The following is a 23,044-nucleotide window of genomic DNA, read 5'->3' as shown; positions in this document are numbered from 1 at the left end:
GGTGTGAGCCTCCATAAAGTGCGCTAGCAAACCCTCCAAGGATGGGGGACCCCCTAGCCCGAGCGTCTTCCAAATCGCTGCCATCTTGGACGCCTCCGACTCTGGAAGAAATGAGAATGATAAAAAAGCCTCCCCCTTCCCAGGAATCAAATAAACTCCCAAAGAAGAAGGGGCGCCATTACAAACATCAGCCTGGTGGCCTCCCGATACTTCCAGCAACGAATCAATGGAAGAAAAGGAAGGAGACACAAGAACAACACTACTATGGGGGTTGAATACTGCAGGAGACTAAGCATCAGGAAGAGGCGAAAAACCTTCCAAAGAAGGAAGTCAAAAACCTCCAATGTTCTCTCTTGCTATAAAACGACTTCCACTGCTCTTTAGGCCATGCCTGGCATTCCGTGCAAGGATTCATTATACAGTGGGGCCTCGTTATCCACGGGGGATAGGGCCCAGAACCCCCCCTTGATAAGTAAATACCTGTGTTATCCTGATACCCCCCTCAAAAATTGCTTAAAACTGCCTACTTTAATAGTTAACCCACCCAAGACCACTATTCCAATGTTTATAACTGCCTACTTTAGTTCAAACACCAAATATGTTTTCAACTATCACCTAAAACTAAATTCAAGACAGTTTTAAAGTTATTGTACAAAATTAGCCTTAAAAAATAAATGTAGTATATGTACTACTGTGCATATGTAGCCTACTAGCCTAGGGATTACAAGCTAGAAGCCTACATACGCATGGTGGGCCTCTTTTTTTTTTTTTTTTACAAGGAAAGAGAGGATGAGTGGTAAGAGAACTATCAAAATTATGTAAATCATATGGGTACTCACCAACAATCTATGTTGATAAAAGATGGCGACGATTTTTGCAGTGCAATCCCAGTAATATAATAACGATAATGCTACCAACAGTATGCAGCGAAACATCTCTTCCCTTCGTCACAACACGTTAATAGTATATTCCACGTAAAAACCTTCATCTGACCTTTAGGCGTCTTTTCCCATAAGAGTAAAAGAATCAGGGCTTTTGGATGCCACATAATTAACTAGTTTATATGGTACAATTTAAAGAACGCGCCGCACACCACATTTCATAACAACAACAAACAAACGTGAGTAGGCCCAGTGTTGCCAACTGGGAATGGCAATTTCTTGCTAGATTTTGTTCCATAAAAGGCTAAAAAAATCACATACCGTATATACTCGAATAACGTGCAATCTCCCATATCGTGCGACCCCCAAATTTTCACCAATAAACAGTGGTTTTGTGTTTTGTCATGTATCTCATGTATCATGCAAGTTCATAAGGTTGGTGGTTTAGCCTGCTAATGGCCGAGTCATTCAGATGTGTGCTGATGCTAGTCAATTTACGGTAATATTCTTATTAATCTCGAGAATTGAATAGAAAATCTCAAGATTAAAAAAAAACAAAAAATATCCCCCAAGATAATAAAATATTGTAAAAATTAACACGCCGTTGGACGGTCCTTAATCCATTCTCTCTCTCTCTCTCTCTTCTCCTCTCCTCAATCGCTCTCCTTCTCCCCATCTCTCTACTCTCTCTCGTCTCTCTCTCCCTCTCTCATCTCCTTCTCTTCCTCGTCTCTCATCTTCTCCTCTCCTCTCAAGGAATAAATACGTACGTACTGTAATTTGTCTTTCACCAACGGGTATCAGTAAATGTGTAGACATTGTGTGCGTGTTTAAAAAAAATGTGCAGTACACACACATTCCGATGTTTCGGTTTTTGGAATTTTTCAGATTTTGGAAATGTGAGGTCAGATGCATAATCAAACAAACACCACTACTGCAGCAAAACATTTTTTCCCTTTATGTTTTTCATTATTGTTATTTATTAATTACAGTTTATTTAAATAAATATTAATATAATACTGTTAAATGAATGTGAGATAATTAAGATCACCTATAATAAAATAGTGGGACAATTAATACCATATGTTCACTAATAGGTATTATTTTCAAAACAAACATTCCGTAAAAACACAAAAAAAATAATAGTACATAACAATCAAAATATAATAATGTTTTGCAGTTCAACTTGTGAATTTTAACAATAAGTATGACTATATAATAGATTTCACCATATCGATCTTGAAGTTGAAGAGTTGTAAAATTCTGAGGATGGTCCGGAAAAGATTTGTACTTTGTGATTATGTATCGCTACAACACCATGTGGTATTTTCATACCACTATATTGATGACGCATCGCTACGACACACTGGTGTTTTTCATACCACTATACGTTAAAGTTAAAAACATGACATAGAATCGACTTTGCGACTTCGTTCACTTTGATATTTTTAACGATACAATAACTATCATTTGTACTACTAAAACCATCTTCACATAAGTAATTTTTCGTAAGATATGTGTTGTTGCAAAAGCTAGCTTATACATAAAAGGCTTTTATAATTCAAGTCATCTTAGATATACATATGCACCCAAACTCATTGTGGGGAAATTTACTACTGTTTCCTCGGATATTGAAATACTTTAGCATCATTCAAACACTTTAATAATATAATGCATAAATACTAGGCTATACATATTTACATCGTATACAAATACTACATACAGTTATGACACATACTTTTATATACAAAGTTAACAGTTATATACACATACTTTTATATACAAAGTTAATCATATGAGTAGTGATCAGACGACAGCTTGTACACTGGACTACGTACGTACTACTTGGAAGATAAAACAAACAAAAATTTTGTTGTTTGTTAGTCGCCGGGATAGATTAACATTTTTCCAGAGATTAAAAAGCTGAATTTTGTTTTGAGGTATGTCAACCGCGTTATTAAATATTATTGTTTTCACGAAGGAATAATTATATAAAGAAAATTAAAACTATTGAGTAATTTTTGCCGTCAGCAGTCAGAAAATCACGAACATGGTAACGTTCAAACCTAGTGCCATCCATGGCATATGTCCTATAAATAGAACAGAAGCAGAGGGCAGTCATTGGATAACAGATCTCCATGGCTACCAACCAACCAATCAGGTGTTAGTTATACTACTCTGTAATTTCTTAGAATGAACGTTTACACAACACACACGAAGCTAACGATGATGTATGTGTTTTGCATACAGTACGTAGTTTTAGTTTTATTATTAGTGTAAGTATTTTACTGATTTCATGAAGAATAGAATGATTCCTTCTCATTACTTTGAATGCAAAATGGCTTGAAAGATTCTTCCGCAAAAAGAAGAGAAAAAAAAAATTCCTTAGAAGATGATACCTATTTACTAACACGGTTGACATACCTTCAAAACAAAATTCAGCTCTTTAATCTCTGGAAAAATGTTAATCTATCCCGGCGACTAACAACAACAAATTTTTGTTTGTTTTATCTCCAAGTAGTACGTACGTAGTCCAGTGCACAGCTGTCGTCTGATCACTACTCATATGATTAATTTTGTATATAAAAGTATGTGTATATAAACTGTTAACTTTGTATATAAAAGTATGTGTATATAACTGTATGTAGTATTTGTATACGATGTAAATATGTATAGCTAGTATTTATGCATTATATTATTAAAGTGTTTGAATGATGCTAAAGTATTTCAATATCCGAGGAAACAGTAGTAAATTTCCCCACAATGAGTTTGGGTACATATGTATATCTAAGATGACTTAAATTATAAAAGCCTTTTATGTATAAGCTAGCTTTTGTAACAACACATATCTTACGAAAAATTACTTATGTGAAGATGGTTTTAGTAGTACAAATGATAGTTATTGTATCGTTAAAAATATCAAAGTGAACGAAGTCGCAAAGTCGATTCTATGTCATGTTTTTCCTAAACGCGTTGACTTAAAGGAGAACGTTATTTTGGTTGTTTTATCACTGCCACAAACCCATAACAATGCAGTGTATGTATGATAATTCTAAACTATTATTCACTACCAAAATAACTATGATATTTTGTATTGAAAATTAATGTTACATATATTCCAAACATTATTACTACGTAGCATGAATAGTACTATAAATATTTCGAAAGATAATCTTGCTGTGAACGCTACCATAATTTGATTTCATATACGTACTTACATTTTGTCAGCTGGCCTGGCCTCGCATAGATAAAATTGATTTCACTGATATGGAATTACTCCACGAATAGCCTTTTTATTATGAAGATATGACGACTTAAAGGAGAACGTTATTTTGGTTGTTTTATCACTGCCACAAACCCATAACAATGCAGTGTATGTATGATAATTCTAAACTATTATTCACTACCAAAATAACGATATTTTGTATTGAAAATTAATGTTACGTATATTCCAAACATTATTACTACGTAGCATGAATAGTACTATAAAAATTTCGAAAGATAATCTTGCTGTGAACGCTACCATAATTTGATTTTCATATACATACGTACATTTTGTCAGCTGGCTGGCCTCGCATAGATAAAATTGATTTCACTGATATGGAATTACTCCACGAATAGCCTTTTTATTATGAAGATATGACGATAATATACAAGGTAAAAAATGCTTTTATGTATTTCGTTTACGCTTCGTCGCCAATAACAAACAGCAATACTTACGATAATCTATGACAAATAGCGTTTGTATGACTTCATTGTTCAGAGAAGTTATATACGAATACTGCCAAAATAATAATGAAGTTCGAATTAATTTTAGCCTTAATGTTATTACTACTGTAATTACACTACCACTACTATTAAAATTTCTAAAAGTTTTATCAAACAAAAAATGTCGCTTTGAACGCAACCGTATACATAAAACCATTTTCGTACGGAAAAATAAAGGTATATGCTTACATTTTGTGGCTGGCCACTCCGACGATAAGTTGAGTTGCAATGATGTGGAATTATTCTTCGAATAGGCTACTTATTAGAAGATATGACTATAATATATATGGTAAGGAATGGTTTTATTCCTTTATTGTCAGTTAATATCATAATGTGAATGTTAGTGTACGTTGGTGGTATCACACTGCAACTACGCTTAGCCTACCAATGAACGTCGTACATAAACCTTGAATAGGCTATTTATTTCGAAGATAGGACATTAATATATTAGGTGAGAATGGTTTTATTACCTTTATTGTCAGTTAATATCATTATATGAGTCTTTAAATGAATGTTGGTAGTTATCGGACCACGGCCGAGGGTTAGCCTACCGAAAAACATCGCATACGCAACACAACAAAAACCGTGATGCAGTGATTCATACCAGTGATGTAACATGAGAAAGGAAACGGTCCAAGAAAAAAACCCGTGATTAACTGGATCCATGAATACTGATCCGTGAATAAGCGATGCCCCACTGTAGTACAAAAATTAGAACACCACCTACTGCAAGTGATGTGGGGATCAGTCGCTGCCGAAGCCAAAACACGAGAACACTGAAAACCTGGAATTCCGGGACACACGTTGACGAGGCCGAGAAGGAGCAGAAGCCATAATATCAGCCAAACACACACACACACACTAAACACAAGCGAAACGGGCAATGAACAGGGAAAAGGCCAGGAGAGGTTAACACGACTCTCACCCAGGTGGTCAAAGAAAAAACTTGACGCACTGGCGTAGGTGCGGACCACTCTTCACCCAAGCTATGCATGCGTTGCCAGATATCACAAGATTCCTTGCTTTTATCTGCTTTTTAACCGGATCCATCTAGGTGCTAGCAATTATCCTATTGTTAAGACCGAAGGTTTGCTCCCATATGAACAATCTGCGAATAGGTGAAGCACTGAATCCAGAATCACCAATTGGCGGGGGTCCACTGTAATGTAGAAATTGGACAGCTAAATGAAATATGACATTTTTATGATAAAATAAAATTTTATGTATACTTACCAAGTAGCTACATAGCTAGTTTCTAAAACCGTCGGCAACTAGAATTTTTGAAATTCGCGGTAGCGCCTAGTTTGTTTTGGTCAGGTGATACCCCCCACCCACTATCGGGGGAGTGAAGAACCAACACCGTACGAAAATCAGTTGTTTATGCCCTATTATCCATGTGAGTGGAGGAGGGCGAGCTTTGATCATGTAACTACTTGGTAAGTATACATAAAATCATATTTTATCACTCATAACTTTTAAAATTTAATAAATACAAAATATATTTTTAGTGCTAGCATCCATGCAGATGCTTGTTGGTTCCCTACCTGTTAAGAGAGCTGAACAGTTGATTACTGCCTCTGGAGGTCGCTCATCTTAACTCATAGGGACGTGGCGGTATAGCCATGGCTCGTCCTCTAAACAGTGGGACCCATGCAGCTAAGGAGTGTCTGTGGTTAGCATGGTCAACCAAAGGATGCCCCTGCCCAGGGTGCAGTACCAAATAACCAAATGTTACATTAGTAAAAAAACATATCACCTTCACCATAACCATAATATATTCATACCCGACTCTACACTTGACTGAAGGGTACTCCTAGTACATCCATAGTACCTCCAGGCTCCCCTAAAAAAACTCAACAACCTCGTTCAAGGTGAAGAGATAGGCTAGGAAGGTATGACTTCCTACACACCCTTAAACAATGCTGTGCCCGCCGCTAAATACAGACCCAGGTTATTGCAATGTTCATATACTGTTTCAATATCACGCAAATAATGTGAGGAGAACACTCATTTACATTTCCAATATGTTGCTTGTATAATCGAGTCCAAAGAGAGATTGTGTTTTAAACGAGAGAGAGACGTTGTCACTGCTCTTACCTCGTGAGCTTTCACTAAGTTTATTAAGGTCAATTTCTTTCACTTGTGAATGAGCTTCTACAATTACGCTACGTAAGAACACCAGGGCGTTTTTAGACATCGGGCGCGCCATATTCCTTACCGAACACCATAAACGATCGGACGGGCCCCTCACTTTCTCTGTCCTTTGTAAATAAGATTTCAGAGCTCTAACCGGGCAGAGTAACCTCTCTTCTTCTTCCAGTCCTACTAAGTCCATGAGGTTTTTGATACTGAACGAACGAGGCCATGGTTTGGACGGGATCTCGTTCTTTGCCAAAAACCCCAAGGTTAATGTGCAAACCACATTACCCTTTGCAAAGCCTATACTCTTGTCCATGGCATTTATTTCACTCACTCTTTTAGCTGTAGACAGGGCTACTAGAAATAGGGTCTTTCTCGTCAAGTCTATCAACGATGCTCTTTGCAATGGCTCACACAGAGTTTCCAACAGCCACTTAAGTACTACATCTAGGTTCCAAGATAATATCTTCAAACCTTTGGGTTTTTCTATATCGAAGGACTTAATGAGATCCGCAAGATCTCTATTGGTCGATACTTCCAATCCCGTGCTTGAAAACAGATCCCAACATAGCCTTATAACCTTTGATAGTCGCAGAAGACAATTTCCTATCTGTTCTCAGATATAACAGAAAATCTGCTATTTCTGTTATAGTTGTTTTAGAAGACGAAACATTATGCTCTTTACACCAGGGTCTAAACACAGCCCACTTTGCCTGGTAGACTTTACTTGAAGATTCCCTTCTGCACTGAGCAATAGCTCTCGCCGCTTGTCTTGAAAACCCCTTCGCTCGTAAGAGTTGTCGGATAGTTTTCAAGCAGTTAGGGACAGAGTGGATAGTCCTTGATGGAACCTCTTGAAGTGGGGTTGTCTGTAGCAAACAGATCTATCATAGGTTTCCCTCAGAGTTTCCACAATTCGAGGCATACCACTGGGTTCCATTTCGTGTGAAGTACTTGCTTCCTGCGGCTCAGTTCGTCCGCGAGTACATTGAATTTTCCCTGAACGAACCTCAGAATTAATGTGGTATGAATCCAAATCGGCCATAACAGCAGGCTCCTTGCTGTTCTCGCAAAGAGAAAAAGAGTGTGTCCCTCCTTGTTTCTTTATGTACGAGAGCACTGTCGTGCTGTTCGAGTGTATCGCCACTACTTTGTTGCGAACTTCGTCCACGAACTTCAGCAATCCCCAGTGCCTGATACTTCCTTTTCCCCCAGAATCGCTCCCCAACCTTGATCTGATGCGTCTGAAAAGAACACTAGGTTGGGGCTCTGCGGGAGGAGGGATCACCCTTCTGCAAGTCTGTCTCTTAACTTCCACCATTGCAGGTCCTCCTTTATTTCTTGTGTGATACGGAGCATAAAAGTCCGGAAACTTCTTTCTGTTCCAGTTCGCTCTGAGGAAGAACTGAAGGTTCCTCATATGCAGTCTCCCTAGTATAACGAACTGCTCTATTAAGGATAATGTGCCCAAAAGACTCATCCATTCCTTTGCACAGCATTCCTGGAGAACTAGAAATTTCTCTGCCTTCTGTAGGCATGACTCTATTCTTTGTGAGGATGGAAAAGCCCGAAAACTCACTGAGTTGATTCTCATCCCCAAATAGACTAATTCCTGACTGGGGAGTAACTGCGACTTTCATCTGTTTATTAACAGTCCTAGATCCTGAGCTAAAGTCAGGGTTTTCTGAAGGTCCTCCGTGCACCTCTCCTTTGTTTTTGACCGGAGAAGTCAATCATCCAAGTAACGGGATATCCTTATCCCGACTAGATGTAACCATTTCGCAATAGAAGCTAGCACTCGGGTGAACACTTGTGGTGCGGTCGAAAGCCCGAAACACAGCGCTCTGAACTGGTATATTTTGTCCCTGAAGACAAAACGCAGAAACCTCTGAGTTTTGGTGTATTGGGATGTGAAAATATACGTCCTCCATATCGATGGAGATCATCCAATCCCCTTGACGGATCGATGAAAGAACAGACTGATTCTTCTCCATCTTGAACTTTTTCTTCTGCACATAAAGGTTCAGTGCTAACGTCCAATATGGGGCTCCATCCCCCCGATGACTTGGGTACAACGAACAGACGACAGTAAAAACTTGGGGTTAGTGGCTCTTCTACTAACTTTATTGCTTTCTTTTGCAAGAGAGATGAAACCTTTTCCAAAAGGGTGATGAACTTCTTTAAATTTTCTGAGTAAGCTGTCAAAGCTATTGGAGAGCCTGATAACCGTGGCTTTCTCTTGAACGGAATATCGTATCTTTCTCTTTACGATCCGAGGTTCTGCCCCTCTTGCTTCCCATTCTTCCCAAAATTGATGGAGCCTAGCTCCTACTGGTGCACGAAGGACTGATACACTACTTCTTGGTCGAGGGGTTGGTTGAGGATTTATTAACCCTTACACGCCGAAGCGGCATTTTATAAATCGTCTCCCGTATGCAGGCAGCATTCGCGAGTGAGCGCCAAAGCAGAAAAAAAATTTTTTTCAAAAAATCACAGCACGCTTAGTTTTCAAGATTAAGAGTTCATTTTTGGCTCCTTTTTTTGTCATTGCCTTAAGTTTAGTATGCAACCATCAGAAATGAAAAAAAATATCATTATCATATATAAATATTGGGATATATGACAGCACACAAAAATTTCATATATAATTGTATACAAATCGCACTGTGAGCAAAACGGTTAAAGCTAGAGTTAATTTTTTTTGTATTGTACACTAAATTGCAATCATTTTGGTATATAACACATTGTAAAATGATCAAGGCAACAGAGAGAAAATATTATCACAAAATGATGCATGAATTCGTAACGTGAGGACATAAAAAAAAAGAAGTTTTCAAAAATTCACTGTAAATCGAAATCTTGTGCTAGAGACTTCCTGTTTTTTTGCTTGCAAAATGAAGGTAATTGATTGAATATTACTAGACTGTAAGTGTTGTAGCTTACAATTGCAGTTTTCAACAATTTTGGTTGAGTTAAATTTGACCGAAGGACTAATTTTTTCTATTTATCGTTATTTATATGAAAATATTTCAAAACTGATATAAACTACAACCATGGGTTGTTTTTGTTGTATTCTACATGAAATTGCACACATTTTCATATACAGGCAGTCCCCGGGTTTACGACGGGGGTTTCCGTTCTTGAGATGCGTCGTAAGCCGAAAATCGTCGTAAGCCGGAACGACGCTTGGAAATATGTCTTAAACTAATAAACAGTTTATAAAAACCTTTACTTGTAATCCTTTGGTTTACACTACATGTTGTTTCCTGTAGTTTTATGTACAACCTGAGTTATTTTCATAAAGAATGCTGGTTCTTGAAGGTAAAAACTACTTGTAATCCTCTGGTGACACTACATTCTTGAAGTTTTAGAAGTTTTATGTACAACCTGGAGTGATTTTGCCAAATCTTTGAGGGCTACAAGAACAGCTGATTTACTATTTATGGTTTATCATTATAGGACTAATTTAAAGTAAACGGTATCTTTAAAAAATAGGCTTATATATTAGTATCAACAAAACATTTCCTGCCAGAGTCAGAGGCCGTTTGAATGAAGAAATGAACACTTCTCTGTCCTATCTGTTCAGAAAATAAACGTTACGTCAATCCCCGAGACCATTGACTTATACTGATAATGTCTCTTTGGATACTTCGATTTTGCCAAATCTTGAGGCTACAAGAACAGTTGATTACTATTTATGTATCATATAGACTAATGAAAGTAAACGTATCTTTAAATAGGCTTATATTATTAGTATATCAACAAAACATTTACTGGCATGAGTCGGATGCCGTTTAAACGAAACGGAACACTTCTCTGTCCTTAACTCGGAGCGTCGGAAGACGCCCTCTCTCTCTCTCTCTCTCTCTATCTCTCTCTCTCTCTCTCTCCTGATCAAATTACTGGATAATGTCTCTTTGGATACTTGGAATTTGCGTTGTAATCTAACCAGAAACTTCGTTTGGTTGTTATTATTACTGGAAAACAAGCAATGATTTTTTTCATTATTTGCGCTTTTGGACTGTTTATATGTAAACTTTGCGCACTGCAAGCTAGTATGTATTCATTCGCTCGGACACTAGTTCCGCATATGAGGCGTCACTAAAAAACATCGAAAAATACGTCATAAAAAGTGTCGAAAATCATCATAACCTCAAAATTTTTGTTGTAATCTAACCAGAAACTTATTTTTATTAATATACTGTGCTAAACTATAAAGGATTTTTATCATAGTATGCGTTTTTTAAAAGCGTCGTTAACTCGGAGCGTCGGAAGCATCAGCGTCATAACCTCGGAACAAGCGTCGTAACCCAGGACGGATTTTTCCATTGAATATTTAAGAAAAAGCGTCGTAACCTCAGAACGTCGTAAGCCGGAACCGTCGTAACCCGGGGACCGCCTGTATAAAACTTTATGTAACGGCTAATTTAAAATGGTACAAAAATTACGACAATCGGACGAAAAAACTTATGATTTTTTTGGACGAGATACTGCGCGGACGTAAGGAAAAAGCGTAAGGAAATTTTTTTTTTTTCATAAATTCACCATAAATCAAAATATTGTGCTAGAGACTTCCAATTTGTTGCATAATAAAGGTAAATGATGGAATATTACTAAAATGTAAGAGTTTTAGCTTACAATTGCGTTTTTTTACCATTTTGGTCGAGTCAATGTTGACCGATGGTTGAAATTTTGCCACATTGTTATTTATATGAAACTATTTCAAAACTGATAAAAGCTACAACCATGGTTTGTTTTTCATTGTACTCTACATGAAATTGCACAAATTTCCATATATAAAACTTTATGTAACAGCTAATTTAAAATGGTGCAGACATTACGACAATCGGATGAAAAAATTTATGATTTTTTCGGAAGAGTTACCACGCAGATGTAAGGAAAACTTTTTTTTTTTCATAAATTCACCATAAATCGAAATATTGTGCTACAGACTTTCAATTTGTTGCAAAATGAAGGTAAATGATTGAATATTACTAGAAATATAAGAGTTTTAGCTTAACAATGCGTTTTGGTTTCCGACCATTTCGGTAGAGTCAAAGTTGGACCGAAGGTTGAAATTTGGCACTCATCGTTATTTATATGAAAACATTTAAAAACTGATAAAAGCTACAACCATGAGTTGATTTTTGTTGTATTCTACATCAATTTGCGCACATTTTCATATATAATACTCCATATAACGGCTTATATGAAATGGTGCAAAAATTATATCAATGTGACGAAATAATTTCTGAGATGTGTCGCTGATGCTTTCCGGGCTCAGCTCGTGTCGCTGCGCGAAATATCCTTTAATCTATTATTTCTAGGGTAAATGTACTAACACATACCAGAGAATAAATAAAATAAAGAAAAAGGTCAGTATAACTGACTCGCTCACCCTCCAAGAGGGTGTCGGTATGAACACTAGGCGAGTGAGACCACTACCACGAGCCAAATACCAATAGAAATCTCCCACAACAAAAACCCTCCATGGGGAGAGCCGACCCACAGAGTGAGCAGCTCGTACTACTACTACTCCATCCCATGCTGCCGACTGCTGCGCCTCTAGTGGCCATCCTTTTCAGTTAGCACCTCACGAGCAGACGTGATATTTTTCTCTGTGTTTTTTGTGCCCTTTCGTTGGATTTATCTATGATGGAGCGTGCAGTTATTGCAGCAGCTAAGTTAAGTACTCAGTATTTATGGTTAGTTGGTTTTTTTCCGGCCCTCGGTCAGTATTTGCCGTTTTTTAGGTATAAATACGTACTCGGGGTCGGAAGCATGGCAGCATGGTTCTGCCGCGTGGTGGGTTCGTTCTCGGTCTCCCATACCTAGAACATCCCATTCTCTATGTACGCTCTATATTTATTATCCGTTTTACTTAGGGTACTGTCTACTCAGGTTTGTCATGCTGCATGTCTTTTACCTTATGTAGGCTTCTTCTTTTCCCAGACCCTAGTCCCGGCTCTTAGTATCAGCCTCTGACTAGCTTTGAGTGGTAGACTTTCCTTCGGGTTTAGTCGTACACTCCTGGATTTTTTCTCTACTTATTGTTTTCTTTCTTTTATTTATTTTTATTACCATGTATTTTGTTATGGTTAGGTTAGTGGGCGTCTGGCTTAGCCTAGGTCCTGGCTCCTTGAGCCTATGCTACCGCTCATCAGTTCGGTTGCTTCCTCCCTATAGCATCTCTCTGATCAGTCGGTTTTGGCCCAGTGGGTCTCTATGCTAGCAAGTTTTCAGTTCAGTTGTTCTCCCGATAGCATCTCTCTGATCAGTTGGTTGGTCCTAGGTTTAGTTGTCTTATTTTAGCCTTACCGTCTCGTGGTCACTACGCGATCACGAGACAGCCAGAACGCCTGCCCAGTCCCCTTCCCCCTCCTCCTGCTCTTCCATAGAGTCGGGGGAGGGTGGGGCAGTCTGCCCCACGCTCGCTCCTCTACCCGAGCATGCCTCCCTCTCTCCCCCCAGGCGGAGGGGCCAGGGAGACGGACAGACCCAGACTGGACGCGACCTGCTCCGGCTTCTCGGTCCGGCCCGGTGGTGATGTGATGGGGGGTACTGGCCTTTCCCCCCACCCTCCGTTGCTTCCTTGTCGCTCCGGTTCGCTCGAGCCTGTATGTCTCCTCGCTCTTCCCGACCTTACTAGGTCTCCTTTCATGATCGGAGTCCTGGCATCCAGCGGGAAGTTGTTTTGTCCACCCAGTAGGGTGGACCGGAACATACAGTGGGGTCCCTGCTAACCGTACCGTATTGCTGAGTTACTACACTCCGCTACGCACTGGACTTGCTCCGGTTTCGTTTGAGTTTTAGGTTTAAGAGTTTTTAGATTAACTATAAGTTTATCTTAAGTACCTTAAACCTCTTCCCCCTCCCCTACATGTTTTACCGGATTCTCCGGGATTATAGCCTATTCAGGCGGGGGCAGGGGGGGGTTATGCTAAAATTTTTCCGAGCTCGGCATGCAACGGAGTTCTTCTGTCCTTTAGCCTGTAAGTGTTATTCTTTAAGATACTCATGTGTCTTCCCACTTACAGGCCACCAACTGTGAGCATCCGGGATGCGCCGCCCACACTTCAGGACCCATGTGGACACGAAGTTTGCCGGTCCCATGCTCCATGCGCGACTCTGCACGGGGACATCCAGGTCTGGTACCATGAGACGTTGTACCATATGTTACGATCTGGTGAGCCAGCTTTTAGAAGGGGTGAGTAGTACCATCTCCGGTAGCTGCTCCGCTTCTATTTTAGTGCTTAAGTTTTCATCATCCACTTTAACTTAAGGCATCTAAGTTTAAGTTATATTTAAGTTTTAGTGTAAGTGATTCTTAAATCTAACCTACGCCCTCTCTTCCAGGCGCGGCAGTGAAGGATACCGCACTGGCAACCCTGCGGGCCTGGGTCGGCGGTTTTGGGAAGAACGCCGCCAAGGGTATGCCTTACATCTTGGAGAAGCGGTTGGCGCTGTTAATCTTCCCAGGAGGCAAGCGACAGGATACGTCGACCCAGTAGAGGCGCCCCTACTATCGCCTTCATCCAACAACAGCTGGCTGCCCTCATTAATGATCAAGACCAGGATATCTCCACAGACGTCGCGACTTTAGATATTAATGTAGAACCTATGGTAGGTGTAGACGACCTGTTGGTCGAGGTAAGTAGGGTGGACACCCAAGGGTCACCCTTGGGTGTGACTGTTTCTTCTACTCCTGCAACCTCTCCATCCTTCCAAGGCTTTACAGGTGATGAATTATATACTCCTCCTGACGCTTCGGTTTAGACCTAAGGTCAAGGGTCAAGTAGTGAAATCCTTGTCTAAGACGTCGTCGTCGTCTAAGAAGTCGACTCGGCGTCATCCTCCTCACGTAAGTCTCCGCTGCGAATCCCGGAGCAGACAAGTCTAAAACTTCTAGCTCCGGCTCTAAGTCCTCGAGGAGTAAATCCTCCAGAGAGAGATCTCGCACTCCGGCAGAGTCACCAGTTCCGCTACCTTGGTTCCGATTCAGAGCCACCCTCCACCTCCGCAGCAGCTCCGGCCTTGGACTCCAATGCTGGCCTGTTGCAACAGTGGGCGACCTGGTTGGGTCCCTAAAGAGTAGCATGGAGCAAATGATCTCTCGTCTGTCGGATAGGATTACTTCCCAGAGGACTCCATTATAGCCGGACTGAGAGAAGTTCCTCTAGCCTCTCCTTCACTTTCCAATACGAGTGGAACTCAGCTTCCTCCGTATGACTCGCTACCTCCGTTCTCGATGAACAATCCATGGAGAGTAGCGTCATACGCCCCCTTCCAAGACTGTCTCATTTCCATACCGGAATTCGGAACTCGGAGGATAGAGGACTTCGAGTTCTTCCCGGTAGACCTCCAGCCTCCGTTCATAGGCTACGCAAGGCTTACAGCTTCAGCCATGGTTCGGGATGATAGGGTGCCTAAGGAGACAGTCCTCTATTCACGAGACCAGGCTCAGAGAGAATGGCTCAGATGTTTAGAGGACATGGATGTTCCAATACCAGGATTACAACCTTCAAGAGTCCCTTTACCATTTTCACAATGGATGAGAGTACCCCGCTCCCGTTCCTGACAAAGATCGCGAGGTTCTACCATCCCAGCGGCCCAGAAGGGGGACTCCATGCCTCAATTGAAGGAAGCAGATCCCACATCTCCGTTGCTCCCCTCAGCCGGAGAATTGTGGGAGGACTTGCCAAAACACCTTCTCAGCTGGCAAACTCAAACCGGACTGTGCTATGGAGCAGTTTGGTGAAAAGCTACCCAGGCTCCCAGATAGCCTTATTCAGGCTGAATTTGACGCAAAATCGCGACTAGCCAGATCAATTAACTCTATGGCTATGTCCGAGGTAGCAACCATAGCTTATGGCTCAGAACCGCTTTTTAAGCTCATGACCAAAGCACTGACTCAAACGGTACAGTCGGATATGTTTGAGTTTGCCACTGCTAGAACGAATTGTCGGAAGCATGTCCTACAAGAGGCAACCATTCGACATGAACCGAATAGGTTGCTCTCGTCTAACATCTGGGGAGCAGATCTCTTCCCAGAAGCTATGGTGAAGGAAGTTCAGTCAGAGGCTACGAGGCTGAACCAGAGCCTTAAGGACCGTTGGGGCCTTACAGCTAAGAGGAGACAAGACCTAACACCTAAAGGTAAGGGTCGGGGGAAACCTAGGCGCTTCCATCCTTACCAGAAGAAGCAGTCACGCTTTCCTCAGCAAGTTCCAGCGGTGCCCTTAGTGCAAACAGCCCAACCTTCCACCTCTAAGGCTCAATCACAGCCAATTTATGTGATATCCCCCCTCAACCTCAGCCCTCCACCTCTTACGCCCTCTCTCCAGCTTACAATCAAGCCTTCGAGAGTCAAGCTTCACAGAAGTATGACCGCTCGGGTAAGGGAGGCAGAGGTAAGCGTTCCTTTCGTGGGAGAGGATCGGGATTGGGACCCCTTTAACAGGGGAAAGCACTTCAGAGGATGGCGAGGCGGTTGACCACAGAAACCAATGAAGAACTTCAGGTAGGAGGGAGGCTGTTCCACTTTCGCCACCGCGGTGGAACTTCAGCGAATGGGCTCAGAGCATAGTGTCAAAAGGCCTGGGTTGGAGCTGGTTGACGAACCCACCTCCATCCAGACCTTTCCGTCAACTTCCTTCCAAGGAATTGACAGAGTACGCAGAGGACCTCCTTCAGAAAGGAGCTATAGTGAGAGTCAAGAGATTAAAATTTTCAAGGTCGCTTGTTCAGCGTGCCAAAGAAAGGCTCACAAAAAAGAAGAGTAATCTTAGACTTGTCCCGCTTAAACTTAGCCAGTCCGCTGCGACAAGTTCAAGATGCTCACGATCTCACAGGTGCGGACCCTACTTCCCCGTGGGGCCGTCACCACCTCTATCGATCTTACAGACGCCTACTATCATATCCCTATTGCAAGACACTTCCGTCCATATCTGGGTTTCAAGATAGGAGACCAGACATTCTCCTTCAAGGTAGTTCCCTTCGGACTCAACGTGGCACCCAGGGTGTTCACGAAAACTAGCGGAAGTGGTAGTGCAACAACTCAGATCACAAGGGATTATGGTAGTAGCGTATCTCGACGATTGGTTGATCTGGGCGCCAACAGTCGAGGAATGCAACAGAGCCACACTGAAGTGATTCAGTTCCTGGAATATCTAGGCTTCAAGATAAACAGGACCAAGTCAAGACTCACTCCAGAGTCAGACTTTCAGTGGCTGGGCATTCAATGGAATCTATCCTCCCATACTCTGTCGATTCCATCAACCAAAAGGAAAGAAATAGCGAAGTCAGTCAAGCAATTTCTAAGTCACAAACTGGCGTCAAGGAGAGCTCAGGAGAGGATCCTGGGTTCTCTCCAGTTTGCATCAGTGACAAACGTCTTAATGAAAGCCAAACTGAAAGACCTAACCAGAATCTGGCGCTCACGAGCAAATGTCAGGTCCAGGGACAAACTATCCTCAGTCCCTCTGATTCTAAAGAATCGACTTCAGCCGTGTGGGCGAAAGTCAAGAATTTGTCAGTGTTCAGTAACCCCTTCAGTTCCCTCCACCAGGGATTACCATCCACACAGACGCGTCCTTAAGCGGTTGGGGAGGGTATTCCCAGGTCCAAAAGGTTCAAGGAACTTGGTCACCTCAGTTCAGTCAGTTCCATATAAACGTACTGGAGGCAATGGCAGTGTTCTTGACTCTAAAAAGGTTGCGCCCAACCCACCAAAGTACTCCCACATAAAGCTAGTTCTGGACAGCGCAGTGGTAGTACATTGTATAAACAGAGGAGGCTCCAAGTCACGTCATCTAAATCATGTGATGGTAGCCATCTTCTCCCTGGCAGACAAGTTCAGTTGGCATCTCTCCTCCACTCACATAGCTGGAGTGAGAAACGTCATAGCAGACGCGTTATCCCGATCAGTACCCCTAGAGTCGGAATGGTCTCTGGACAACAGTTCGTTCCAATGGATCCTTCAAGAGTCCCAGGGCTACAGGTGGATCTCTTCGCATCCCAAGCAAATCACAAGCTCCCCTGTTACGTAGCCCCCAAACCTGGACCCTCTGGCCTATGCCACGGACGCCCTGGCTCTGGACTGGAACAACTGGAAGAAGATTTATGTCTTTCCTCCAGTGAATCTTCTCATGAAAGTGTTAAACAAACTCAGGACGTTCAAGGGTCAAGTGGCTCTAGTAGCCCCAGACTGGCCGAAGAGCAATTGGTATCCCTAATTCTGGAGCTGGGCCTTCGTCCTCTTCGATCCCCAATCCCAGGCTCTCCCAGTCAGTACAAACGAAGACTGTGTTCGCTTCCTCAGGGATTCTCAAAAACCCTAACTTTATGGATTTCATGAAGTTTGCGGGCAAAAAGAGATGCGAATATTGACCCTCAGAATATTCTCTTCTTGGAATCCGATAAAAGGGATTCAACTTGAGACAGTATGATGCTGCTGTCAAAAAGTTAGCAATCTTCCTGAGAGAATCTGATATTAGAATCATGACAGTTAATTTCAGCTATATCCTTTTTCAGATCCTTATTTGAAAAAGGTTTAGCAGCTAGCACGATTACGACAAACAAGTCAGCCTTGAAAAAGATATTTCAATTTGGATCAACATAGACTTGACGGATTCCTACTTCTCGTCTATTCCTAAGGCATGTGCTAGACTTAGACCTTCTGTAAGGCCTACGTCAGTTTCATGGTTCTTAAACGATGTTCTAAAACTGGCTTCAGAAACCGATAATGACACATGCTCGTTATAATGCTCTTAAGGAAAACCCTGTTTTTTTTATTAAGCTTAGCTTCAGGAGCAAGAATTTCAGAACTGTCGGGCTTTATCCAGAGATCCGGATCATATTCAATTCCTTCCCACAGGGGAAGTACTACTTTCTCCGGAACGTAGCTTTTTAGCAAAGAATGAAGATCCTTTGATGAGGTGGGAACCTTGGAAGGTACTACCCCTTCCACAAGATGTATCTCTTTTGCCCAGTTACCAACCTTACGAGCCTTTCTGTCCAGGGACCTCCTCATCCTCATCGGTCCCCTCTTTAGGAGGGAAAAGGTGAACTTTATCCATTAAAGGCATCAGGCAACAAATCCTGTACTTTATTAAGCAAGCCAATCCTGACTCTTCCCGAAAGCACATGACGTCAGGGCAGTAGCCACCTCAATTAATTATTTCCAACACATGAACTTCGATGAGTTGAAAAAGTATACCGGATGGAAATCGCCGACAGTGTTCAAACGCCATTACCTTAAGTCCTTGGAAGCTCTGAAATTTTCAGCAGTAGCAGCGGGAAACATAGTTTCCCCTGTTTCTAGTTAATTTGTAGTAGAAGATTCAGTCCTCCTTTCCTCTACCTGCTTCACCCAACAGTTCGTCTATTCTACCGTGTTCATTTACATTCACCTGGTGTCTTAGCTGCTTTGATGATGATGTAGTGGGTGCCCCACTTATTTTTTGCTAGGGACACTCAGAGTGATTATGGATTTTGATCTCATGGATGTTCACCCCCTTATTTTTATGCTAGGGGATACATCTCGATTATGATGGTTACGGGTTTTGTATATTAAGTCATATGCATTCCTTACATATTATCATCGTTGTTTGAATTTGTTCATTTTTAATTGCTGTTATATATTTTGATATTGAGCCCTTTACACAGATACTATTTTGTTACATGTAAGCCAATTTACCTCTGTACATATGTAATTACCTTATGATTAAGAAACATGTTTAGAATTAAGGGTAATTTAATTTTAAGCATATTTCTATTTTGTATCACTGTGTATTTGTATCTTTTTAGCAATTATACTCTTTTTTATATTTACTTTATTTTTTTATTTTTTATTTGAGACCTATTCTGTTTTATTTTATTTCTTTTGTTACAATCTTGTGCTATTTCTTGGTGGACGATTTCGCGCAGCGACACGAGCTGAGCCCAGAAAAGGGATTTTGACGTAAGGAAAAATCTATTCTGGGCGATTGGCTCGTGTCGCCAGCGAAATCCCACCCTACCCATCCCTTCGCCCAAGATTGTCTGCTAACTTCAGGATGGCCACTAGAGGCGCAGCAGTCGGCAGCATGGATGGAGTAGTAGTAGTACGAGCTGCTCACTCTGTGGGTCGGCTCTCCCCCATGGAGGGTTTTTGTTGTGGGAGATTTCTATTGGTATTTGGCTCGTGGTAGTGGTCTCACTCGCCTAGTGTTCATACCGACACCCTCTTGGAGGGTGAGCGAGTCAGTTATACTGACCTTTTTCTTTATTTTATTTATTCTCTGGTATGTGTTAGTACATTTACCCTAGAAATAATAGATTAAAGGATATTTCGCTGGCGACACGAGCCAATCGCCCAGAAATAGATTTTTCCTTACGTCAAAATCCCTTTTTTAGTGCGAGGAGAAAGAAATTCGCGCTTGTGCGCCTGGGTAACAATTGTAAACAAAACAACGCCTTGATCTGCAAGCTCCCAGCATCCCCCAAGGCGCGTGATTCAAAAGTTTTTGCCTAGTAGGCCTATAACTATTTTTCCGCGAATTTAAAAAAAAACTTTTTTATATCGACGTATATACATCCAATCGGTACCCAACAGGCAATTTATATAGACGTTTAATACGTCCAATCAGCGTTAAGGGGTTAATAGATTTGAGGGTGAAACATGCTCTGCCCCTTGATCTTGGGAAATATCTACCCAGTCCCCTGCCCCGAAAGGGTTGTCCTCGGCTGGCTGGCGAGGGGCGTACATTAGGGATATTTTCTTTAGTCTGTTTAATGGACTGCAAGAGAAGATCCTGTGTTGCTTTCTTCTGCAATTCGGAGGTAACTAGTACTACTGTCTCTTCTAGAAACAGGTGCTTCTTATCCAAGGGTGAATACAAAAAGGCAGACTTTTGAGTACAAGATACTCCCTTGGATATAAAAGAACACCATAGTTCTCTCTTTTTTAGGATACCTAACACCAAGAGAGGGGCTAGTTCCGTGGAACTGTCTCGAATCCCCTTATCTAAAGACAGGAGATCACTCCCAAAATGTCTGTAAAAGCTTCCTCACTCAACATTGAATAGCTCTTGAGTTTATGTCCCAAGGCTCCTACTGTCCAGTCCAGAAAACTAAAAATTTCAAATACCCTAAAAATATTCCTAATGAGGTGGTCTAATTCTGCCGCCGTAAACATTATCTTGGCCGAGTTGAAAGCTTATCTTCTCGCCGAGTCAATAAGCGCGGAGAAGTCTCCCTGGGCAGAGGCAGACACCCAAAGAGAGAGCTTCTCTGGTTTTGGTTTTGTAACACAAATGTCTCCTTGTTGAAAGACGAGAAGGAGGAAAGCAGAAGTTAACTTTGCCTTGATCCCTCTTATCCTCAAGCCAAAGGTTAGCTTCCTTCAACGCTTTTTGAGCCGAAAAGGTCAGAACTAGTTTCGGTAATTTCCTGGAGTCTTCCTGGTTTTCTCTCATGTAAGACGACACTGGAGATGCGTGTCCCCCCACTGGCGAGAATGAATGAAACTGAAAAATTTTCATACAAAGTAAAAAAGCAAGGCTTTGTAGGCAGTTAGAGAAGACTCTTTATCCTCCTCTTCTCCTTTCTCTTCTTCGGCTGAAGAAATAGGTGATAAAGTCTCTACAGGTTGGATAGGGGCGCCGCAGACTGAATAAAGCCCAAAATGTTGTCAGACTGAATAAAGCCCAAAATGTTGTCTAACTTACTCTGGATGGCTGACAGAGAAGGATCGGAGGCAGCCATCACCTGAAGTCCTGTCAGTAAGCCCGAAGTTGAAATTGATGACAGACTGTCTGAGCGCTTCATACTGGTCCCTCTGTGCACTTGGTTGCATGTATACCTATGGATGCTCGGGCGCTAGTGGGCACTCAAGCGCTAGCGGACGCTCGGGTGCTAGTGGATTCTCGGTCACATCTGTATTCCTGGGCACCAATGGATGCTCAGGAGCCAAAGGTTGTTCTAGAGTCGCCGTGGAAGTTCCGGGCGCCAAAGGCTGCTCTGGCGTGCGGGCAAACTGTGGCACCGATGGTCGCTCGGGAGTCGGTGGGTTCTCATACTCCGAACGCTGAACCTGTCTCCCAGGAGTCTTGTGAATTACACGAGAGACTGTCTTACCTGTCCTTCAGCATTACAGGTGTGGACTGGTGATGAAAACATCTCCACAAGTCTACTCTTGCCCGTACTCTTCACCTCTGAAAGTCTGCCAAAGGAAGACTTTCTTGACAACGACTTAGACTTAGAGGATGTGATCCTCTCACTACGACGTCCCTCTCCTGCCGTATCCTGAGAGAATCTCTCTGGAGAGTCCCAAAAACTACACGAAGGCTGTTCTTTCCAGAAAGGGCTAGCCTTTTTACAGGGGACTGGAGAGGGAGACAACTTACGAGCCCTCCTTTTCAATGGACGGGACTCGTCAGGGAAATCGCCACTGGCGCTTGGGAGAGGACTCCCCGGAGCTGGATGCACTAGACGACAGCGGTACTCCTTTAGAGACGCCTTTCCAATGGCGCTCTGTTGCGATCTGGGATTTGTCAACAGAATCGCATGGGGGGGCGACTGCTCGTGGGCAGACCCCACTGACCTCCCTTGGGCTACTGTATGCCTCCTCCCAGGTTCTGGGGAGTTTAACAGGGACCTTCGCCTACGAGAATCTGTGGGCCGAACAGCCACCTCCTCCACAACACTTGCACTTGAACTCACTTCACCTCTTACCTTGTCCATTAGGGTTTTCATGGACGCTCCTAATTTCTCCTTTGCTTAAAGCATGATCGAAAATTTCTGATAGACTCTTGCCTCTAAATTGGCCACAGCATCGGGTATGGGTGTGAGAGAGCCAAGATTAAGACTGGGAATGACAGGTGGAGGGGAAGGTTCAGAAAGAGACAAATTATCATTAGACAATTTGCTTTAGCTCTAAAAGCCGCTTTTATCTTTTTATCTCTCTCTAACTTGTTCGTGTAACTAGTCAAGATCTTCCAAGTTCTTTGATCCCAATTAATACACTCCCCACCAGTTTGATCTGGTGTACAAGTCTGTCCCCTACAACCTGTGCAAACTGAATGTGGATCATTACCTGCTTTAGCGATCCTAGTATTGCAGCCTTTACTGCAATAACTAATCCAAGATGAACTAGTGTCTGACATTATGTAGACCAATTCAAAACTAGTGAATTTCGGTGCAAAAGTATTTAAAACTATTTCAATTCCTAAATAGCTAATCACCGAAAATGAGCAACAGCAAAGAATTCCAAAAAT

At 42.0% G+C, this 23,044-nt stretch overlaps 1 protein-coding gene across 8 annotated transcripts in view; it reads right to left on the bottom strand.

Moving 5' to 3' along the window:
• LOC135205703 (acyl-coenzyme A thioesterase 1-like) overlaps positions 1 to 23,044 on the bottom strand; it is a 107,885-nt gene that overhangs the window by 73,847 nt on the left and 10,994 nt on the right. The window lies entirely within an intron of this gene.

Source organism: Macrobrachium nipponense, chromosome 24 (genome assembly GCF_015104395.2).
Source record: "Macrobrachium nipponense isolate FS-2020 chromosome 24, ASM1510439v2, whole genome shotgun sequence".
Classification (NCBI taxonomy): domain Eukaryota; kingdom Metazoa; phylum Arthropoda; class Malacostraca; order Decapoda; family Palaemonidae; genus Macrobrachium; species Macrobrachium nipponense.
The sequence above is the reverse complement of the archived record's forward strand: the minus strand, read 5'-3'. Positions and strand labels throughout refer to the sequence as shown.